At 33.0% G+C, this 17,370-nt stretch overlaps 1 protein-coding gene across 3 annotated transcripts in view; it reads right to left on the reverse strand.

The window, feature by feature from the left end:
• Nucleotides 1-17,370, reverse strand: part of mib1 (E3 ubiquitin-protein ligase mind bomb 1) — an 817,691-nt gene that overhangs the window by 359,998 nt on the left and 440,323 nt on the right. The gene's annotated exons all lie outside the window — the stretch shown is intronic.

The following is a 17,370-nucleotide window of genomic DNA, read 5'->3' on the forward strand; positions in this document are numbered from 1 at the left end:
TATCTGCCAGTAGATCATTTTCAAGAAAGGTTATACGGAAAGGTCAGCCAGCGCGTGTCCGTAAATTTGTACGATTTGCCGTAACACAGTTCATCGTGAAATGTTTTATCGGAAATAGATGACCGTATAAAATATTGAAATCAATTCCTTAAAACACTTAAAATTACGTTGTAAATAAAAAAAAATAAAAAAACTCCGGAATACAGGGGTGAAGGGAAAAACAGAAAAAATGGTTAGGTAAGTAAATTAGAAATGAAATCAATCATAATATATTTCATATAATTTATATGAAATACTGGTAGGTTCTCGTACCATAAAATATCTGATTATATTGACAGAGTTATTATCAAAAAATTGATGGAAATCAATAACAAATTAATGTTGTTATTGAATCTAATAAAATTGGAACGGTACTGTCCACAATGCTCCACGAACAATGGTTTTTTTTAATCTCTTTAATGCTATACGGGAATTTCTTTCCGGTAAGACAGTTCACAGTAAACTGTGCTACGGCGAAATGTAATACGTAGGTACAATTTACATGTAACCCAGCCAGCGACGCCATTCAGGTAAAGCAAAAAATACTTTACTTGAGATTGCAGGTAAGGAGGGACTTAGTACAGGCAGCATTTATAAATTTATATTTACTAGTGCAACCTAGTACCTCAACAGTCAAGTTTTTCTTGATTATTGGATTTGGTCACCCCAACCATAACACTATCTACACATTGTAGCTATATTCTGGAATGAAGAATTTCCATCACTATTCCACTGATACATAATTTAAACTTGAGCGCATAAATGGTAAATGGCAGAATTATAATTACTGCGTCATGAGTCGTGATCATTTGACTGTCGTATTTGACGTCAACTGCATCCCAAATGATCCGAATCGTTCAATCAACCGAATAATAGTGACGTGATTCATTCATTAATATACTATGTGATTTGAGGCGTCTATTAATTATCTTTTTGTTAATATGTTCACATCAAAAAGCGTACAGTACGATCCAAAGTTAAATTGTAACCGACAAATAAAATCAATATGAACACATAATAAAATGAAGTGTATGTCTGCGATTTTTAAATATTAATTGCCTTATTTCCTGGTCACGAAATTAACTTTTTTAAATGGCTGTCTATTTGTTTTTTTTTCCTTTATAACTAAAAACACTACTTGACTAATATTGATGAAACTTCCACAGCTTATTTCCTTTTTTTCTTTCGACCATGTCCGATCCTAATATGATCATATGGGCCTCCACAGAGTAGAGGTTTGTATTGACAGATTTTGTTTTTTACGAGAAATGGATGTTAGCCACTTGCTCAACCTATTAGGTCCATACCCTGACACACACAAATTGAAAAACAATATGTGTACTTGCCAGACCCAGGATTCGAACCTGGGACCCACGGCGTTATAGTCCAACGCTTAAGCCGCGCGGCCACCGTGAGTGTCAACAGCTTATAACCTACATTAATGTAACACGATATTTCTAATATCTCGATGTCCAATGCGTCGATCGCCATCACCCGGGATGAATTTTGGTCGATCGCCATATAAACTGTCAAAAAACTTGTAGATATATCTACCTTATATGGTTTAATTATTTCATAGAGATTTTGTAGGGGGAGCATTAACCATTCCTATTAATTTCCCTAACCAGTAATTTTCCAATTAATCATGAGGAAGCTCGCGTGACCTCGTTTTATTACTTGATTCGTTTTGCATCACTCACAGCCTGCCACAGGAGTGAAATAAAGAGAAGATGTGATTCTCCGGGCTTTAAACAGGGGTGTTATTTCTCTTATCTTCACATAGCATGCTCTTTGCGTAGAATGAGAATAGTTGAGTTCAATTTCTGCCCAAAAGAAGACCAAAACGTACCATTTTTCTTTTGCTGGTGAAATAAAAATGTTGTTAAATTTCGTTAGTTAAGTGAGTTTGTAGGGTGGGGTACTGCTAATTTTGATACCGGGTAGTAGATCATAGCATACCTACTTGAAGTTGGGCATGCCTGCCCTAAAGGTTCTGAATTCTTCTGAATGTTAACAATAAAACTTCCAGAAAATACCGCACTTCGTAATTTCAACAATTCAATAATTCGTCACGTGGAGCTAGTGGTCATATATGGCAGCAGCGGAATTGTGAGGTTCCAATAAAAGTGTGCCCATCAACGTACAACTGCAAGTACCTACATTAAAATTACAACACCAAGAGAACCTGTCGCCATTTAAGAGTCAACGAAATCGCCTAGAATCAAAATCACTCAATATTTAATTTGAGAAAACCTCCGGAACGTAGTCATTTCGGCATGACTAGTGTGATGTAGCTTGCTTAATAAATTGGTAATGGGCATTGGCTGGAATGCGATGGATGCAGGATCGAGCCCCGATCGGTGCCAATATTTTTCAAATCAGTCGAACTTGGTTATTACGAGGAAGATGGGAACAACTGAATTTGCTCATTATAAGCATTACTCGTTATATCAGAGAATAGGTATTTTTAAATGAGCGGTTACATAACAAAAAAAGTCGCAATTCAAACAAAAATAAACAATTAGAATTTTTCCCCGAAACAAGCATGGCATTCATAAACTACAAAAAAAGTTGTTTATTGTAATCAACGCTGGTAGGTACCTACTGACTTCAGCTTGAATTTTTTAAATGAAATTTGAACCATATGCTTGGATACTTTTTCAATATTGTCGGCGAAAACACCAATTAGGTACTTAGACACTTAACTAGTGTCATAAACGTAATCCGATCCCGGCGGCATCGGTCTACGGTCGGATTTTATTGCTTATGGTCGAAAATATTTTTAAACGATCGACACATTAACAATTTTAAGAAAATTTTTGACGATATTTTTGCTCGAAATAAAAGTGAATAAATGTATGGAGAAAATCATAAACTAAACTGTCAACGAATGTTTCCTCATTACATACGAGACCTCGCTTTTTCTGTGATCGTAATAACCGAGTTCGACTGTATTATTACTTCGATTATATTGTATGTTACTGGGGTTGTTTCAAATAATTATTATTTATTTACAAAAAAGAGTATTATGGCATTACATTTATTGGCCGACGCGCCATAATACATAGGTAATAGGTATTATAAAATACAAGTTAGGTATAAAAAATACTTAATTACTGATAACAAGACATATAAACAAGAAAGAAGAAGAGAAAGTAAGTTCTTATATAGTACAAAAGTAAAATAACGCAAACAATTAAACATTTATTTTATTTAAACACGTCCACAAAAAATAAATAATTATATATACAGTAACCATTATGGTGCTATCAAATAAGTTACTCCCACGATACATTATTTTTATTTTAACGTCCTGTATTATTTATTGAATATCAAATAATTTAATTAAGAATAACTTTTTTCCTATTTCGATAGTAATACTAACTAGTTATTTTGAAGGATTAAAAATCTTACAAAATATTATTAAAAACTCTCATGCATTCATACAAGCGTAGAAGTTGCCGTATTCTATCTATGATATACGTATTTCCCCACGTAATCCCTATTCCGGTTCGCAGAATTTGAATGCTTTCAGGCAAAGAAAACAAAACAGGATCACGTGAATTCCAAAAGTGGTTCCCTTGTTCTAGCCGAGGTATGCGCGGTCCTGATTTATGCATTCCATAGTGACGTCACAAACAGCGGCCATTTCAACATTGAATACGACAAGATAATGCTCCCCGAATCTATGTCCATCCATGAATCATAGAGAGGCAGTAAAACAGTCGTGGGAACATTGAAAGCGATCGCCATTTGTGAGTCGCGTTTTCGGGACGCGATTGTAGAGTGCTTTCGATATTATCCGTGTGTGTACATACGACGACATGATATGCGTATAGGTACATACATCTACATTCTACACTCTACAGGCTACATGTAACCATTTTCAAATTAAACATGACCTATCATCATATTAATAATACCCACCTGTATATTAATAAGAAAATGTGCATGTTGGGCGTAACGCGTAAGGACCGCAGAAGAAACCAATGGATAAGAAATCAAACAAGAGTGAGCGATGTGATAGAGGTCACCAAATTGATGAAATGGCGGTGGGCCGGACATATCGCACGGCGAACGGACAACCGCTGGACGAATACAGTCATTCAGTGGTACACGAGGGGCACTAAGCGGACACAGGGGCGCTCCAAAACCCGCTGGATTGACGAACTTGTCAGGTTTGGTGGAAGTACGTGGCAGAAAAAAGCAAGGAACCGAAAAGAGTGGAGGGAGCTGGGGGAGGCCTTCATCCAGCAGTGGATCGACCCCGGCTGAAAATATATATTAATAATAATAAAACTGACAGCATTAATTAATTTAAAACATTGTATTTCCAAGTAAAGCAAAGGTGTACAAAATGACATAGTGTAGGAAAATGATGTTTTCATCAACTGCCAAAATAGTGTAATCGATCATTTTTTAATTTGCCCAGAAACGATCCATGATTCAAAACACTCTCCATCAAGGACTGGACAAAAACGAGCCATAAGTGCCAGTGAGAAAGCATTCGGCACGCTTATATCTACACAATATACGTTAGATTAAGATAGAATTTCTACGAGTGATTTAAATATTTTTTGTATACGTCGCCGGTAATTATTGATTTGGATGACTACAGTCATTAAAAAATTGCATGTACGTGTTACTGATTATGTTTTTGTATTAAATATAAAGTTGGCAGTAATTATTTTTATTTAATTTAGTAAAAACTATGGTTAACTATGTTGTGTTTAAATTTGGTAGCCGAACTGAGAAGCAACATGATGGTTGTTATATCGACATTATTCGATTAGCAATCTGCTATGTGATCAATTGAGATAAATGACAGTACTAACATTATTGTAACAGACGTTTGTGCGCTAGCCACTTATGGATACTGAATTGTTTGATAATAAAGAATCTAATATTATTAAAATATGGTAAATAAAAGGAAATATCCATTTCATCTTAGACTTTCAATCGATTTGAATGTTTTAAAGTAGATTTTCCCACAATATAATTAACTAGACATACAAGGTATGCGTACTGATCAAATGTTATAATATAATAATATGTTAGGTACATTAAAAAGGTGCAGGGATAGAAAACCTTCTTTTCGGCCTTACCAAGTTGAGTACGAATGCCAAGCCGGCAACTATCATAAAGCAGTCTCATGCAGTGAGATATTCTCTCCCGTAATGTTCCCCACATTTCAAGCCAGCGACACTATTCCAAAGATCCAGGCGTTGGGGATTTCAGCTGTGATCACACGAATATAATAATAATATGTAAAACAGGTCGCACCGTCTAACTGCAAGACGGCAATTCATATTCAGGCGTCTCACACTAATCGCGCAATCAAGATCAAAGGTTATCAATTAGTATTAGATTGTATTCATGGTTTTACTATAGTTTCGTATAAGTAAGTGAATGAATTTGTCAAATGCTTAGCAATGGTGCGGGATACTAATTGAAGATTACAAAATGTAAATACTTACATAATCAATATATCTATACCAAATTTTCGAAAGATGTAGTTAGTGAGAGTTAAAATATCTTAACACAATATGACATAACATGTAACGCAGGTAATTTAATATTGATCAGGGCCGTTCATTATACGTATTGCCTTCAATGAGAAATTCTTTGCTGATATATAACAAATATTATAATAGCTATTCATAAAACATTAAAAGGTATAATTTAAGAGCTTCTGTTCTCCCACTACTAAGCAGGGGCAGGTTTAAAGACGCGGAGGCCCAGCGCGCTGAAAGATTTTGAGGCAACTCACGATAAAAAATAAAATAATAACGAAAATGTTAAAAATCTACACGAACATCGGTATATAGTTTTTTGAAGATTTTATCTTGCAAATATCATTCTTTACTAAACTTAATTTTTTCAGTTATAGTGCAGTTATTTTGGTATGATTTGGGCAATATTGCAGACTCAATTTGTGATGAATACAATATATGTTCTGATATTTTTTTAAAGATATAATATAATAATGTTATGACTGGTTTGAACTGTTTCGAGACCCCTCTTTTAAAACATCAAAGTATAATTACTGTCAATATTTTGTGATGGTAAAAAAGCTGTGTAATGTAAAAGATAGATATTTGGCTAAATTCCAAGTTATAGGTATCTAAGTGAATACATCGGTACAGAATTTTTAATAGGATAATCGTGAGGAGCAGCGGCGATCTCTTTTTGACACCCATAACGTGATCGGTCCATCAGATGATTTAACAGGGGGCCTCAAAATAGTTCATAGAATTTTTAAATTATAACAAAATTCTAAAAATATGCGCATTTCTCACAAATTGCGGATTAAATATTACTTAAACGATAACAAAATTCTTACAACATCAATTTTCTGTTAATAAGAGGTCTATATGATCTAAGGATCGGACTTGGTAAAAATAAACATCAAAAATGGCTATACCATAAACCACTATGTTATTTTTACTATGTCGGTAGTTAGAATTTAAGGTTTTTATTTTCTTTTTTATCGCGAGGGGCCTCAAAATCTACCAATGTCTCGGGCCTCCAATCCCTAAATTCGTCACTGGATGATGATGATTGGAACCGATGAAATAATGAAATAAATCATATTTAATATGCAAGGAAACAAGACATTTAACGTAGCTTTTCCGTTGAAATACGTATTCCTGGATAATTTATAAAATTTATAGGAAAATGTATGAATAGAATTTTCCAGAGAACTCATTATACTACTATAAGGAATATTTCTTCGAGTACCATCATTTTGTTTCATTTATTGCTTACTAAAAAGGCAGTCCTGAATGTCGCCGCAGTTATTATTGCTCTTATAAACGCAAATAGGTTAAGTCCATGTTAAACATCTCGAGATTGCCATCGCTATAAATGTATACATTTAATATAAATATAGCATAACCAATCCGAAGTGTAGAACCAGTCTGCCTTGAGGCAAGTCTTCCTGCGCGAGACAAGTGCCTCTTCGAGTGAGGTCTGCGATTTATATCCGGAAATGGTTTCTATGAAAATATATCACTGGAAATGTAAAAGTCTCGCTACACCAATGTTAACTTAGTACTTAAAAAAACAACTCATACAACGTACATTATTAGCTATTTCAGTCGACTACAAATTTAATACAGGTCTCATTATTGAAGATTATTATTCAGTTGAATGTATATAGAATTGCATATTTTATTCGCACTTTTGTTTATAAAGTGTACTTAAAAATAAATTGTTTGCATATGGAAAGGTCCAAATTTAAATAGAAATGTTGTCATTCTTTGCATTGTCTTCCACACGTATACTGTCTAATTATAAATGTATCTCCAATTACCTACTAGATTTAAATTATTAATATTGTGGTTACTTTACTTGTGACTTTACATGTCCAAGGACTGGCGTACTTGAGAATAATTAAACATTTTCATTGTATTAGATCGAAATCATCAAAATTCTTTCAATTAGTTTCTATTTCTACTAAAATATAAACGTTTTATTTCATACATTGTAGATTTCCAATTAAAAATACAAAATTTTAGAAAACTAAAATGCCATTTTTATTTAAGTACCTAGTTAAAATATATATTTTTAAGAGCAAATATATCACGGCTGTTAGTTTTACAATAATTTCCCTTTTAGTTATTGCAAATCATTCATTTATTTATATGAAAACAATGCTCATTATACTTCATATCATACATATAATCGCTTTCAAAGTGGTTAAAATTATAGTGAAAACACTTCTCATGATAGTAGCAATTTCTATTTATATGTACCTACTTCGCAATTAATCAACCAAAGTAGTAGGCGTATATGTTAATTATATTATATGATTTACACTTACAGCATGTAATCACTAATCTGTTAATTATTTTTAGCCTTACTTTCAAAAATGTAGACTCTCTATCGGTAATTTTCAACCAAGGTTTCGCAGAACCCTGGGAATCCACGAGTCATTTAAAGGGTTCCACGGGACTTCTCCAAATATTGGTAAAAATGTATGAATTATAACACCTTTTTGGTATGTAACATACCCGTAGTAATAAAAGTGTTTTAGTTACAGCACATCATTAAAATACGTTGTAAAGAAATACGAATCATACAATATTTTAGAGTAGATTCCATGTAGATGTTCAACGATTGTAGGTGTGTATATGACAATTTTTAAGCTTTTCTCATCATATATCCAATTAAGCCAATAGCCATGCCGAAATAATAAAATGTAGTAGGTAATAAATTTAAATTCAACATGCGACTGGCATTAGTATGGGATGGTGTTATCAAACTACTTAACTGGAATGAATTGCCGAAGTAGGTAATTTGTTACTATTTTTTACACGTTTAAGTATTCCCCGCTGGAAATCATTGCAATACAAAAAGCAGGGTTTCTTCAGCGTTTCTGATCTCGACACATTTTCATAATATGCGCAACAGTCCAAGCCAAGGCCAAATATATTCAAGCCGTGGCACTGAATGACGAATTACGATATGCTATATACCTATACGAATGCGATAACTTGTTCGCAATAAATGAATATTATTTTACATTGCATATGTCGTTCAAATTATTATCACTTATTTTAATTTGCAACAATCGTCATTTTATACAAATAGTTTACCAACTTATTGCATTCTAATTATGTGCAATAATTAACACTACCATCTAAGTTTACAGTTTCGTGTCACGGTCTGACTATATTGAACCGTGTTCATAGCATAACGTCGAAGAGTGTTTCGTGTATATGCGAATAATTATAAAAATATATTGATTAGCTGCGTTAGCAAATGTTAACAAAGTTATCTTTACTTTAAATTGCATAGCGTCACAGCTGATTTAAAAGATCGTCCTCCTGAAAGGGTATGCGACAAGACGGATGGCAGAGGAAAACGCAAGCACACTTTTAACGCAGTTATAAAGTATAAGGCACTACTATTACTGCAAGTGAAATAAATGCAAGCTCTGCGAAATACATTGTAATATGTAGGTACAACATAGAGACCAGACTGGATCTAGATAGACTCGAGCGAACGATGTGAGAAATTTAGCCGAGGTAGATTTACGAGTGCGCTGTTTGAATACGGGAGGAAGCAGATGGAATTTCTCAGGCATAACTCAGCCCAGGCACTGCCACGCTACGTTTAATTGTTTAACCGATGATTTGTGATTAGTTTTATCGAGTGATTTGTACTCAGAAACCATTTGGGTTGCGATGGGAGATTCAGTGAACATATTTGACTAAGAATTTACCAGATTTCACAGTGCTATAACTATAACATAATGCGTGGTCATTTTCGTTGACTATATAAAATGTCTTTGCTATCATTGCTAGTGCTACACAATTAGGCTAACGGTTAATTAAGATTTTTTTAACAAAAATGGTTGGTTAGAATCAATGTACTTACCTAATCTACTTTTTGACATACAAAATAATAACCAGCATTGCATTTATACTGCACTAAAGAAACAGGAAAACAATCTTCTAATTTGCACAAATTTCCATATATTAGGTACGTTAATGTTAAAATTAGATTTTTAAAATACTTTTATGGCTGTTCAAAATCTAGTAATTTATTTGAAAGGAAAAAGTTCAAATTTAATATTTAAACGTGGCCTAATATTACCTGAAAATATTTCAATGCCATGTGAAAGACTACGCCAACTGATCATATTATATAATATACATTTATATCATAATTATCAACCTGGATCGTTCCGCTGATGAATAAAGGTCTCTTCATGCTGATTCCATTTCTCTCAGACCTGCGCATGACATCTGCGAACCTATTCTATAGAAAAAGCGGCTATCAGCGGCTAACGACGATAGTTTATCATATTTATGTATTGAGGCGTTTAATTGTTACAATAAGTTAATAACTCTAAACTGTCTAAGAGTGCTATGTTTCAGCCTGTTGCAGCCTCTCTCTTGGCTGTGTTAACTTTTAGAGCGAGTTAGACAATTTCAACAGTTTAGACGGTTAACTTATTGAAACAATTAAGCGCCTCAATACATAAATTTGATAAAGTGATAATATCCATCACTTTAGCCGTCGATAGACACCTTGTGTACAGGATAGACTCACTGGTCCGTTAAATAAAAATGAAAGAGGTCCTGATCAACATCAAATTATTTATAATATAATTATCTTGATATGTTGGGTATTTACAGCGGTTTACCTTTTTTATAATTAGTATAACATCGAATCAACTAAGTATATACATATAAATATTATTAATAGTAGGACATAAATATGTTATTAATACAAACGAAAGAATCAACCACCAACCAATAGGTACTAATTGTTTCAAACCTCATGAGTACATTAAGTTTAATCAATTGTTAACGTACAGACAGAATTTATTCCTTTTCCTATCACGTACCTGTTACTCAATTTTTTCGATTGCAATTTTACCACCCGGCGCAACGAGAAGTCTGCGAAGTAAGTTTCCAAGATGCACGCTTTATTAAAACTGTTTCAAAGCGAGAAATTTCAATATTACTTCGAAGCTTTCATATTATAATGTTACGTAGAGAAAAATATGGCTCTACGATAGGACAATAACGGGAACATGTATGATAGGAGTCAGCGGAAGGTGAATATTGCATTTTACCTTCTATATTCAAAAAGAATAATAATTATAATATAACGTATCGTATGCAGGAAAACTGTATCAATTTTCTGAAAAATATCACATGGAAACTGTACCTATACATGTTTCCATGCTTTGTATAAAACCTTTCATTTTTTGCTATATCCGTAATAGAACGACGGCTATGATTTTGGCCATATTTTCTTTGTTGTTCTCCGCTCTCATGAAGTGTTGAACTCAAACGATAATGTGCAGCATCCCATGGGCCTTATGTTTTAACTTGCGAGTTGAAGTCGCCCGGCGACATGACGTCATATGACATCATTGTGACGTACTACTGGAGTGAGTCAATAGCATTCGAGAAATTAACGCTACCCTAATACTGGCGTTATTCATTGTCCCCATACACAAATAGGTGTTTCAGCATAATAATATCCATGGTGAGCCATGTGCATTGGGCGGCTCGCCTCGATGCGTGTATTGAGCTTACGTCACAATTACGTCATGTCGTCGGGTGACTTCATGTCACAAGTTACAACATATGGCACCGTATCTCGTGGAATATCGAATGATATTTCCAAAATATGCCGATGGTTATTAATTTCATAGTTTTAATATCTAATGTCGCTGCGACATTCGTAATTGTGAGTTCCTTGCTGACACAATTCAAAAGTTTTCTGAAAGTTTTTTGAGCGTCCATGCCTCCACTTCATATAGTAAGGCCTAAAAGACCTAAGCATCTTACTATTCTCATTTATAATCTTATGTTTACGTCGAGGCAACATCTTTTTTTCACAGTAGTGTAAAAGATGCTCTGGCCTTTACAAAACTCGGCATTACAGTTCATTGATATTCTTAATTATATAATAAACAATATATATAAATAGTTTACATATTTTGATGATATAAAGACTCAGATAAGCTCGTCATGGTATTAGATGAGATTGACCTAAAGCTTTCCATACGGTTTAAGAAGAAACCCTAGTAGCTAATCGGCATTTGGATCTCCACTGAAGGAGATGGGCAGACAACCTCAAAAAGACTCGAAAGAATGAGTGTGACTTACTGGAGAGAAAGACAGAGGGAGCTCAGGGTATCGATTCCAGTACCTAGTAAGTATACAAGTGACATATATTTTATAAACATCGAACAATATATATATTAAGGTAGCCATCGCGTGAAAAAGTAGTGACTATTTTGGGTTTCATACTCAGTTATATATTTACCATAGACAAATATACACAGAGCTTGAAGATGCCGAAATGTAAAGCCCGGGTTAAGTCTATTCTAAATATTTATCGATTAGATTTTAAATTAAAATTATGTACGTCAAGTACTATTAACATAAATGATTAATTGACAGTAGCTCTCACTTTACCTCACTATTCTATGGAGAGAAAAGGCGCCCGCGCTCAAAGGAACTCTCAACTAAGAGTGTTACTGATGTACGTGTGTAACCCTACTGATCGGGCGGGTGCAGTGTGTAAGGCGCTGGCCTTCCACCTGAAAGTTCTGCGTTCGATCCCGGTGAGGACACAATATTTATGTGTTTTCTCAAAGCCTGTGTGTTTGTGATTGTTCAAAATTACCAACAGCCACCTTGTGTGAAAAAGCAAGGACATGGTTAATAATAATTCTAATAAAAACCCTACGATCGAATGTTTATTGAAACTATTATATATGAAAAAATAAAACCTCGGTAATTTTTTTCATTTTATATACCTATTTCCGCCAACTTTCTATTTCCTCAGTTCACGCGGACAAAGTCGCTAATTAACAATAGAAAGTTACATTTCATATTCGTAAAAAATAACCAATTATGTATCGTAATAAATTGATTTTTCACAATTACGACGGTATATTAATGTAAATTATCAAGATGTTTACAGTCCATTACTATAATTGTTACTTAACATAATTACATATCAGACAATATTTATGAGTATTTCTTTTCAGTTCCACAATCACATGCAACATCAATAATTCTGCTCGTTAATACGGATTTCATAATTGAATAAAAACCATAACAAAGCATGCAATCAGACTAATAACACGTTAATGTAATAAGCCACTGCAAAGTAAAAAGCTCGCTGTTTAATTCGCAATAAAAATATCAAGTTTTCTTCAAAGCTTTAGTTTAAAGATTTAAGTATATCTCGGGGAGCTTTCTAAGGTTTATCACTGATGCATCTAGGCACGCGAGCGAATTATGTAAGGTCGAAGAGGTGCGGTTTGGTTTAGCGGCTGCATGCGCATGGTGCATATTAGCTTTATGTGTATGTATATAATATATGTGATGCTTTAACACTGAGAGGAAAAGTTCAAATGAATTAGTTTTACAGTATTAATCAGTGACACTAATATAGCCATGACACAACAGGAAAAACAACCAGATAAAAATCTTTAAGGGCCCACATGCTTAGCGTAGGTCAAAATGGAGCTTTTATGGTATTTTCAGAGCATAACCCTGGACATTTCTCAAACGTTGTAGATAATCTATTTAAATAATTCTGAAGCCTTATTATCCTTTATATTTATTTAAAACATTTGCTGCACTGCATAAAGTATTTTTATTACCTACATAAAATAGTATTTTTTTAAACCTCTCGCTCTAATGTTTTAGAATATAGTCATATTTCAGTACATCCATGTGCAGTGGTGTTAAGATTTTTTATATTTATTAATTTTTAAGTGCATTAACAAAACCATTAGTAAAATTAATGTTAACATTATATAGTGACATATTTACGATAAAAAATTATACTTTATAATCTTTGTGATCCCAAATATGACAAGAATTAGGCATTTTATTATTTTAAAAAATGGGCACGATTAACACATTTAACGATAATTCTAAAAATATTGATTATAAATTATGTCTTTGACTATTCAAATGTGAGAAACATCCTACGAATAATGATTGCTTTATAATAATTATTGACCTAAGAATAAGGTACTCGTAGTATTTTTTTGAAATAAGCCATTTCTATTGGCATTTCCCAGTGGTGAAGCTACAACATACGGCCGTAGCCATAAATTGACAAACGATAAATGAAGTGGGGAGTAAGATTATGGTAACGCGCGTGTTTTAACATGAACCGTTTTAAAAAAAAAAAAAAATTGCGTTAGGTACTTTGTCAGATATTGAAATGAAACTCTCCTCAATTGGTATTAACAATGGAGTCTATAAGCTAAGATTGTTTCATCGATATTTGGTCGAAGATACGGAGTTGAATTGTAATATAACAACATAAATAGACAAGCAGATGCATAATAATAGTTTGATCTTAGGTATCAAGAAAATAGTCAACCTGATCAAAGAGTAACTATTCACAGACGGACATCGCAATTTTATTTATTATTGATAATTATTATTCGTAATGGTTATAATAAATTGTGCACCAATTTAAAAGTTAGGTTCGATAATAAAACCCGATCTGAAACATTCACTATGCAAGATGCTGACGTGAAAAAACTGTTGAAGCGGTCAATATCCACATCGGATTATATAACTAATAGAAGAAAAAATGGTAATATTGATAAAAGATATAAAATGTAAATCTATTCAATTTAATTAGTGTTGTCTAACATTATGCTTATTCCAATTATAAGACCACGGTGGCTATAAAGAGTAATATTAGTGTTATCTGCAATAGAATATGTACTTACCTATTGTTACAAATTCTAAAGCTTGAGGCAAACGCTCTTTCTGCTGAGTGTTAAGTTACTGCATTTGTGTAGGAGCTCAATGTATCGCCCATCTAAATTAAGCTACGCTTATCTGACTCACTATTGTTCTTGCGCTGGGAAACCCGGGATGCAATTTATGTTTGTCTGCCATATATTGGATTGCATACAGTGATGCAGCCTTCCACCAAATTGCATATACTTAATTTAGATCTTTTAAATAAAATATCTCTAGTCTACAGTAATTGTATGACTGCAATTATTGCCAAGTTGACAAACTTATCAACCAGATAATCAAGTAGGTACATGATTCGTACGATTAATTTACATTATTTTGAGAACTTCCTGAAAAAATTTGAAAATAATTACAAGATAAAAAGAACTTTTTATATACTTACCACGTTTTTAAATTTTCTGTTGAATCATATAAACTTGACAATACTATGTATTAATAATTAAGGACAAATAAGGCAATTGTCAACAAATCATTTTTTGCTATTTTGCAACAAACAAATATAGAATACTGAAATGTCATTTTGATTTCCATAGTAACGAACGTATATATTAATAATTTAGTTGCTAGGACCACCCCCTTAGCAACCAATAATCGTGGATTGGATTACGGATTTCTTCCGAAATAACTTTTCATAACTGAAAATTAATTCAATTCTACAAGAATGCATTGGCATCGTATTCTGATATGTTCTAAAAGATTCAAATGTCTAGCTAGTCGGGAAGTCAGTTAAAAATCGATTGCAAGATTTGTACTGGATAAACAACTACCGGACAAACAAGAATATGAGCTAAGAAAAACGTGGTAAAATAGGTCAGTACTATAATATATAAATTTTTACAAATTCTCAATCATGAAATTGATTGACTAGTCGGTGGAGTAGTGGTAAAGCGCCCGCCTGTAAATTCATTTGTGACGGGATCGAACCCAGCGTCTGATGCCACATTTTAAATGTGTGCTTAATCCAGAGATCGATGGATCGCGCTAACGGCTACCAACCATTCATCGCAGATATAGTAAAATAATGATTTCATAATAATGTAAATGGTTGTTTAACTTTTTACGTGGAATTTACAGTATTTTGACCTTTCCTCCACACCACCACATTTAGTCACAAAATCATTTAGCACCGTTTAAATTACGTCACATTTTAAAACTAATATGTACAAATTAGTTGAAAATAATCGATTTCAGTAACGAACATTTTAATCTCAGAAAAAAATAGTTTTATAACCAGTAATGTGAACCAAAATGTTATAGCTGGTTTATATTAGGTACCTATGGTTTATATTAGGTACCTATGTAGTAATGACATTCAATTGATCCAAATCTTAACAATTCTAACATCAATCATAATTATTATTGTTTATTAAATAAAATTGTTTAAGTTAAATTATACGTTGTCAATCCACTCCACCCGTTATGTTTGAAATATATCTACCTACTGGAAACCTATTTAGGATTTCTCGATTGCATACATAGCTTTAATAAAAATTATAATGGTCTAACTACACGTCCTACAGCCCGCTTTAAAACTATTTTTCGAGAAAAAGTAAACAGCATTTTACTGCGTATTTACTATTCACTTTCTGGGTTAGTGCTTTCGCCTTTAATATATCACCGTAAAATGAAAGACGTGATATCGTATTCCACTCGGTCCAACTTTTATTAATAAGCTGAAAACAACACAGATATTAGGTATACCTACTAGAAAAAAATACATTTGAAAAAAATACGACGCCCGACGGGCTTTGAGCCCGTTTTCTTCAAATGTGATTTTTTCTAGTTAGTATACATCTGAGTTTTTTTCAAGTTATGTATTGTTGTTTTAATTCAATAAAACCCATTTTTTTGTAATACTTATTCCACTTTTAATCAATAAAATAGAACCGGTTTCGTCCGCCTCATAGGTAATACAACAATACAATGCAGTTCCACCATGAATTGACAGTTAACAAAATAAAAGAAATCATGTTATGTATGTTCGATATAATATAGAATGTTACATTCTCGAATCTTGTGAATTATACGTTGAATAAAAGAAATGGTTTTATTAATAAGGTAATCTATGTATGTTTCAGAGGTTTTTTAAAATTGTGCGTTTCCTGTAATAAAGCGCATACAAACATTCTTAAATAAATAATAGCTTTATAGTACACTATAAATCTTTAATTATAGTGGTCAGAATATTAATTAACAAGCCGTCTGCAAGACCTAGCGAGACAGACTGGCGACCGCCAGCTGGCTCAGCTAGTATTAATTAATGTTTGTAATTAATATATTAATTACAAGATAAAAAGAACTTTTTATATACAACGCTTTTAAATTTTCTGTTGAATCATATGAACTTGACTTGACTAGCTTCAACGATCAAAAAAAATTGTACTTGATAGAAATAATACTGAAATGTCATTTTTACATGTCATATTGATTTCCACAGTAACGCACGTATATATTAATAATTTAGTTGCTAGGACCCCAATAATAGTGGATTGGATTACGGATTTTTTCCGAAATAACTTTTCATACAAAACAGAATTAACTGAAAATGAATTCAATTCTGCTTAAAGATGGCTAAAAGTATTAAAAGAATGCATTGGCATCGTGTTCTGATATTCTAAAAGTTTCAAATGTCTAGCTAGTCGGGAAGTTAGTTAAAAATCGATTGCAAGATTTGTACTGGATAAACAACCACCGGACAAATAAGAATACGACCTAATAAAAAAATGTTAAATACAAAAATAGTTAAAATAAAAAAATAAAAGTGTGTTATATTAAATTATTTATATGAAACTGGGTGAGTTTTAATATTATTAAAAAAAACATATTTTTGTATTTAGATAGTATTCAATTTATCACGACTTCCAATCTTTTCCGTTTAATAAAAACTAAATCCTCCATTCGATTGTTATTAGATAGTATTTTCCCCAACACAAATCACACACAAAAAAAAACCAAGATCGCTATTCCGAGCACGGAAAACATAGAAAAGAAGCAGCCGCAAAAAAAAAACGCGCGATAAAGCCAACAGCGAAAAGGGGTTTTATTCGAAAACTAAGCT

The sequence above is a fragment of the Rhyacophila brunnea genome, unplaced genomic scaffold, assembly GCF_057557595.1.
Source record: "Rhyacophila brunnea isolate RB1 unplaced genomic scaffold, BYU_Rbru_1.0 scaffold_5, whole genome shotgun sequence".
In the NCBI taxonomy this organism is placed as follows: domain Eukaryota; kingdom Metazoa; phylum Arthropoda; class Insecta; order Trichoptera; family Rhyacophilidae; genus Rhyacophila; species Rhyacophila brunnea.